The sequence below is a fragment of the Onychomys torridus genome, chromosome 2 (assembly GCF_903995425.1).
Source record: "Onychomys torridus chromosome 2, mOncTor1.1, whole genome shotgun sequence".
Classification (NCBI taxonomy): domain Eukaryota; kingdom Metazoa; phylum Chordata; class Mammalia; order Rodentia; family Cricetidae; genus Onychomys; species Onychomys torridus.
The window spans coordinates 21,381,623-21,388,754 of record NC_050444.1 but is presented as its reverse complement, the minus strand read 5'-3'; positions in this window follow the sequence as shown (position 1 = coordinate 21,388,754).

Here is a 7,132-nt window from a genome sequence, read left to right as displayed (position 1 = left end):
CACAGACATCAACACAGACTGAGGCTGCAGCAGGGCCACAGACCCAGACATGGCCTTTGTCAGCAGCCCAGGCTTGGACATCATCATGGCCCAGGGTGGCAGCACAGGTCACTTAGATCTGTGTGGCCCTGGCAGCAGCATGGCCCTCAGACACTACCATGGCCCTAGGTGGTGGCCTTTACTCCAGTGTTCCACATGACCCTTGGTGGCAACATGACCATGGATATCAACATAGACCCTGACATGAACATTATTTTAGCAACTAGTTGAACATAGGCTACTTGGAAAAGATAGAAGAGGCTCACATATGTCCAGAAAAGACAGCGAAACTTGTGCAAGACAGTAGGGGGAGAGAAAGTAAAAGAGGTCACAAGCTAAAACAGAGTCAAGGATTTGGAGTGGGAGTGAATTTGGAACTTCAAAATTTGGAACTCTAACATTGGGAACCAGAAACGTACCTAACCTAAAACCTGCAGGAGTAAGGGTTGAATCTGAAATTCACTTCTGGATCTGTTCACTTTGAGGTTTGTTTGGATTCCTTCAACAACACTCTCAAGCACACAACTAAACAAATTCACAACCAGGGTAAAAGACAAGGCCCTATATTCCTTCTAAAATGTATTCATATTCCTGTTTCAGCAACTCAGCTCCTCACGTTCCAGGCTTCTCCTGACTTTAAAACACAAACCACCTAACTGATGATCAGGATATGTCAACTCCTATGTATAAGAGAATACCCTCATGAGGAGGTACATCTGATCAGCTCATATCTTGTGAAAGTACTGTATAGTTTTTTTCCCTCAAAGAGTAGCTGAACATTAAAATTAATGCACAGCTTAGCCATGGAGCCCTGAGAACCTGACAGAGATGTGATCATCTCAGAGAACACTGCTGGACTGCGCCATACCTTTGCCAGACCCTACAACCTACCTATCCCTTCATTTGTAAGTTACCCCACAGAATAAACCTTGCTTTTAACTGTGTGGAGTGGCCTTAATAATTTCACCATTATCCAGACTGCATTTTATGTATGGCAATGTAGTTTCCATGTTAAATGAGATATGATTGGGGGTATTTTTTTCTAGTTTCAGCTCCATCTTAGCCTGTTTTCTTTTTTCATAATGAACATGTGAACTGAACTTCCTGTATATTGAAGTACCAGGAATTAGTTTTCCATTCCAAAACAATTCAACATGTATCTTCTCTCTGAGGCACTGAGTGTCAAAGTTTGGTTATCTTTTTAGTTCATTTATCCATTAATGCAATAGCAATTAGATAAGCCTAGCCACTGGAAATATTTGTAACATCAGTCTACTTAGAAAAGATGACATTTCTGTTTGTTTGTTTGTTTTCTAAGGTGTAATTTCAGGAACCGAAATACCCCAACATTTTTTTAAATTTTTAAATATATTTATTGATTAAAATTTTTTTTTCATTTTACATATCAACTCCAGTTCCCCCTCCCTTCCCTTCTCCCGCCTCCTCACCTCCCTCCCACTCCACCCTCATCCACTCCTCAGAGTGGGTAAGGCCTCCCATGGTAGTCAACAAAGTCTGGCATACCAAGTTGAAGGAGAGCCTAGCCCCTTCCCATTGTATCAAGTCTGAGCAACGTATCCCACCACAGGGAATGGGTTCCAAAATGTCAGTTCATGTACCTGGGATAAGTCCTGGCCCTGCTGCCAGGGACCCCACAAACAGATTGAGTCACATAGCTATCACCCACATTCAGCATGCCTAGTTCAGTCCCATGCAGGTTCCCCGGCTGTCAGTCTAGAATCAGTGAGCTCCAACTAGTATCTTGACTTCTTCTTCTTCTCCTTCTTCTTCTCCTTCTTCTTCTTCTTCTTCTTCTTCTTCTTCTTCTTCTTCTTCTTCTTCTTCTTCTTCTTCTTCTTCTCCTCCTCCTCCTCCTCCTCCTCCTCCTCCTCCTCCTTCTTCTTCTTCTTCTCCTCTTCCTCCTCCTCCTCTTCCTCCTGCCCCTTCTTCTTCTTCTTCTTTTTATTTGAATGCCAAATGCCGTTTATTGAAGGAGGGAGAAGGTCTTAAATACAGGCTTACAGCACAATGGGAGAACCCTGGAAGGCAGAAGTTAACTTCTGATTTTTTTTTTCTTTTTTCTTTTTGAGCTGAGGATTGAACCCTGAGCCTTGCACTTGCTAGGCCATTGCTCTACCACTGAGCTAAATCCCCTGCTTCTGATGTTTTACAATCTTGCATCTAAGCTGTTAATGCCCAATATGCTGGATACACAGACAAGGAGCTTCTCTTAAGCAATAACCCAACTTTTTTTTCTGTTGAAAACTTTATTGAATCATTCTGTTATCATATTATTTAATATGAATGCTCTCTTTTCTCTGCTGTGTGCTTCTATGTCCTAGCATTGTGGTAATAATTTTAGGGTCTATCAATATCAGGGATATTAGTTTTTTCTTGTTCCTTTTTAACTGTGGTGTCTATATCTATCCTTGTCTACAGGAAACTCTGACCCTGAAAAAAATGAGTTTGGGGCTTCTTGCCCTGTAGATTCCTTGGAATTCTTAGAGAAGTTTGGTAACTGGTCCTGTAAGTTTCTCGAACTTGGGTAAAATTTGCAATGACTGAAATGTCTGTTAGCTGTGATCACAGGCGTCTATGCTGATGAAGCTGGCTGGAATGCTCCTATCTGCCCTTTCTTCTTCAAAGGAGATTTGTCCTCCTGCAAATAAGAGTCATGGGGAAATTCCCAGGACTCTCTTCATTTTCCTATGTTAACAGTTCAGCCTCAGATGGTTCTAGTAACTCTTTTGCTGAATTTCTGCATCCACCTGTTGTCATTAACCTGGAATGACAACTGTCTACTTGTTGCTTTGGTTCTTCTTTGAGAAGGCTGAGGTAAGCTCTGGGCATTCATCTTTGATGGACACAAATCCACTATTTTTTAACTAACTTTTATTGATCCTTTGCTGATTTCACATCATGCATCCCGATCCTACCCATCTCCCCAACCCCTCCTGAATCTGCCCTCTGACCTTGCAACCTTCCCCCAAAACAAAACAAAATTTAAAAGAAAAATAAAACAAAACAAAATAAAGAGAGACAGACAGACAGACAGACAGACAGAGACAGAGACAGAAGAATCACATTGTGAAAACTATGATGTGGCTTGGTGAGTCACACATTTTACCCTTTAGTGTTTTCATCTTGCAAGTATTTATTGTCATAACTCATCAGTCTTATTCAAGGCCTCTGTCCTCTATCACACCATCAACAATAGGCTCTCACTGGGGTTCTCTATGCCCCACTCTCCACCCCATACCCCCCACCCCTCACCGCCTCCAATATCCAGCTGTTGTCATGTGTCATGGAGATGCTGCAGTTTGAATCTGAAGTTTGTCCCCTTCTCATGCTCCAACATTTCATTGATGAGGTGGATGTTGGGGTGGGCACACTCACAGCCTCAGTCCTGGGCCTGGGTGGTAGCTGGACAGGTCAGCCTGCAGCTTTCCCCTCTTGTCACCACCAGGGCATACTCTCTAGCACTTTCTTGGTCAGCCCACCCACTGCAGCCTGCAGCAAGGAATGGGGCCAGTCTCCTGTTCTCAGGCCCTTGAGTCCAGTTCACTCACACTCACACCACCAGGGCCAGCTCCACTGTCTTGCCCAGGCCAGGTGCAGGGCCCTCTCTCCTAATTGCTGTAGGGGCCATATGGAGGTGAGGGAGTCAACTCTTCTGTTCTCATACCTTCAGAACTGGGTCAACTGCCTGACCACCAACAGGGTTAGCTGTAGTGTACTGCCCTGGCAGGATTCAGAGTCTGCTACTCTGTGAACTGCATCTGATGAGGGGCAGAGCTATTTCTCCCACTCTCATGATCCAGGTGCCAGCTCTCTTGCCTACCACAAGTAGGGGAGAGGGTCATCTTTCCCTCACCCATGCCACCATATTGCAGAGAGGTGGGATCAGCTCTGATGCTCTCATGCCCTCAGGGTCAGCTCACCTGTATCACCACCAACAGGGTCAGTACTAGTGTGCTGCCCAGAGAGGTGTGGTGAAGGGTAAGGCCATCTTTTCCGATTGTGGGGGCCAGGTCTTTTGTAGCACTATCCAGTGAAGGGCAGGGTCAGCTATCCCAGAGCCAGCTCATCATGGCCCTTGGATTTCAACATGAGTGGTTTCTATGATCCCTTGTGGTATCACGGGCCATGGACATTAACACAGACCCCAGCTTCAGCAGGACCACAGACCAAAACATGGCCCTCAGCAGCATCTCAACCAGTTGTTACCATGGTCCTGGTGGCAGCACCAGATCAGTATGGCCCTGGTGGCAGGATGGCACTGGGACACCAACATGGTCTCAGGTAGTTAATCACAATCCCATTGTTTTAACTGAGATTTATAAAGTCCCATTTCCCAATTTCTAAGTTCCAAAAACATCACTTCATGCAGTTTATTATACATCGTGTTTAGACATCTATGCCAATCAGAAGTATTGATGAGGAATGGATGCTACAGATGTAGAAATTTAGGCAAGCTAACAAAGTCCATCTGAAATCCTTTTTCTGTATTTTGTTTATGTTCTTAAGAGTATAACAGTGTTCATTGAGAGTCTGAGTTATAACAAGAATTTGAATCACTACATTGATGAAAATTTGGGAGGTGGCATGTTTCAAGTTTCTGGTGCTGTATTTTGTTAGTGCAAAAGCCAATTAGAATAATTGTATCTTGTATTTGTGTTATATATATTCTGGTACCTTAGTACCAGTTATGAATTTTGATTTAAATTTGTTAAATGTTTTGGGTACAAACACAAAATATGTCTATTGTATGTCTATACTAAAAATAAAATATCATATGCTTACACAATCTATTTTATTCCATTTATTTTCTCCTCTATATTTGTGTATATGAATGTAGGAGGATGTGCCAAGACACATATGTGGAGGTCATAGGACAACCTTCTGGAGACAGTTCTCTCCTACCACCATGTACAGTTTTGGGAATTGAATCATGTCATCCTTGCTTTGATCAAGCATTTTCATTTCAGCCTAGAGGCATGTTCCTAGCAGGTAACCATCAGGCTGACCTCTCAGATTTTATTTCACTGGGAACATCTTATTCTCTTCCTCATGTTGGAAAGGTGGCTTTGCATGCTGTAGAACACCTGTTTGACTGGATAGTTTTCTTTAGGCACTTTAAATACATCATCTCACTGCTTCTAATAAGAGCCAGACAGGTAATATTTTGGAAGCTCATTGAATGTGAGGAATCATGTCTCTAGACTGCCCCCTCTCTTTCTCTCTCATTCGTTATTCGTCTCATCTACAATGATGACTCAGGGATTTCATCCATGGTTCTATCTGTTTTCTGATTCTTTTTTCTACCTGTGCCTACTTAAATCTCTGATGGGCTCACCACTGAACTTCTGTTTAACACACTTTTTAATTCTTAAAGTTTCATTTGTTTCCTTCTTATTATTTCTCTCTACCATTTGGTGCTCTTAATTTGTTATTTATGTTTCAATATCTACTTAGTTAGTTTAGTATTTTGTTCATATTTTCCCTCATCCCTGTGCACGTTTAGGGGGCATTATACATATAGTCTTGACTCAATAGCTCAGCATAGCATACCATGGCATAGATCTAATACATCACAAAGGTCCATGCAAGGAAGAGTCAGAGTTAGGGAAGGGTGTGTAATGTAGGCACAGATGCACAATGTGATCTTAGAAAGGAAGTGAAGGAAAGACTCTCTCAAGTGCACATGACAAGGAGTAAGACTTCCTGGAGAGTGTAGTGCTTTGGGCCCTAGCCAATCAATGGTCTAGTGAAACCAATTTTAGATTTCAACTTCCAAAATCAGGAAACAATAAATTTATGTTGTGCATAGGCACTAAATAAATGGTGATTTATCACATCAGCATTGGGAATTTAAAATGAAGATACAATGGGAAAAAATCCTGTCAACTTAAGCCAATATTCTATTTTTTTTAATTAAGGAGAGTATCATTAAAACTATCTAAAGCTCTGTGTGTCATGATCACACCAGTGGATAAAGCAAAGCCCACCATGAGCTGTGGGACTTTGTGGGACAAAGAAGCTGACTCTGGCAATCAAAATCAAGTCCCATTAACTGTATTGAGAATTTCTTTTTACATCTCAGTGTTCCAAAGAAGTGACTACATTATACCCATTGCCATGACATGAGAAATGCTATGTAACATACCAACAGAAAATGCAGAGGGACAAAAATATGGCTGAGCTAAATGATGCAAACCAGGTCTACCATGTTCTAAACTGCTCTATGATTTAGTTTCCTCGTCGGTGCCTCAGACGTCCAAGTGAGGTGAACTGGGATTGCTTGCATGGCTGAGCTCTAGTAAGTAACAGTATTTGATCCCAAACTTAAGGAACCTGTGGGTTCCCATCAAGATGAGCACTAACTGATGTTTCCTGCAGGAGCAGCTACCTACTACTGTGCAAAGTTCGAGAAAGATCACTCTTACATGGGATTCAGTCTAGGGGAAGCACGGAGATGCCTGTGTATGGTGAGTATAGCATTACCCCCTTTCCCTAATGTGATTATGGCTTTTCTGTGAGTGACAGCTAAGAAGCAGGTGTTACAATGGTGCTTACACTGAAGATCTGACATCACTTCAACTACGGACCAGGGAAGCTGAAGAACGCAAAGACATGCCATCTGTTTAAATTCTACATCTCCACTCCCCTTATCTATATGCTCCACAGCCCTCATCTTTCTCAATCTGCCTCGTCTCTCTCACTCTACAGATGAGGACTCTAAGATGTCAGTGATTTGGCCAGTGAGGAGACAAGGATGCTGCCTCCAGGCAGTACTTCTTCTGCTCCATGGCTGAGTTTTCTGTTTATTCCCCAAGCACTGAGGGCCTATTGTGTGCCAAGCTCCATTCAAGAACCCATGGAGATGGCCAGGAGAGACCCAGACTGGAGCTCTTCCCCCTGAGTGTTGTCTCCTCTCTACCATCAGGATCAGTATATTAGGGCAGAGAGGGAAGCAGGGACACGTCTTCCACATTTCTTCTTTACCCACAGCATAAGAAGAAGATTCCTACCATGGTCAGGTTCCTTGTTGGATTGCTTTGTGGAGGTAGAAGGGCTGTCACTTCTATCAAGG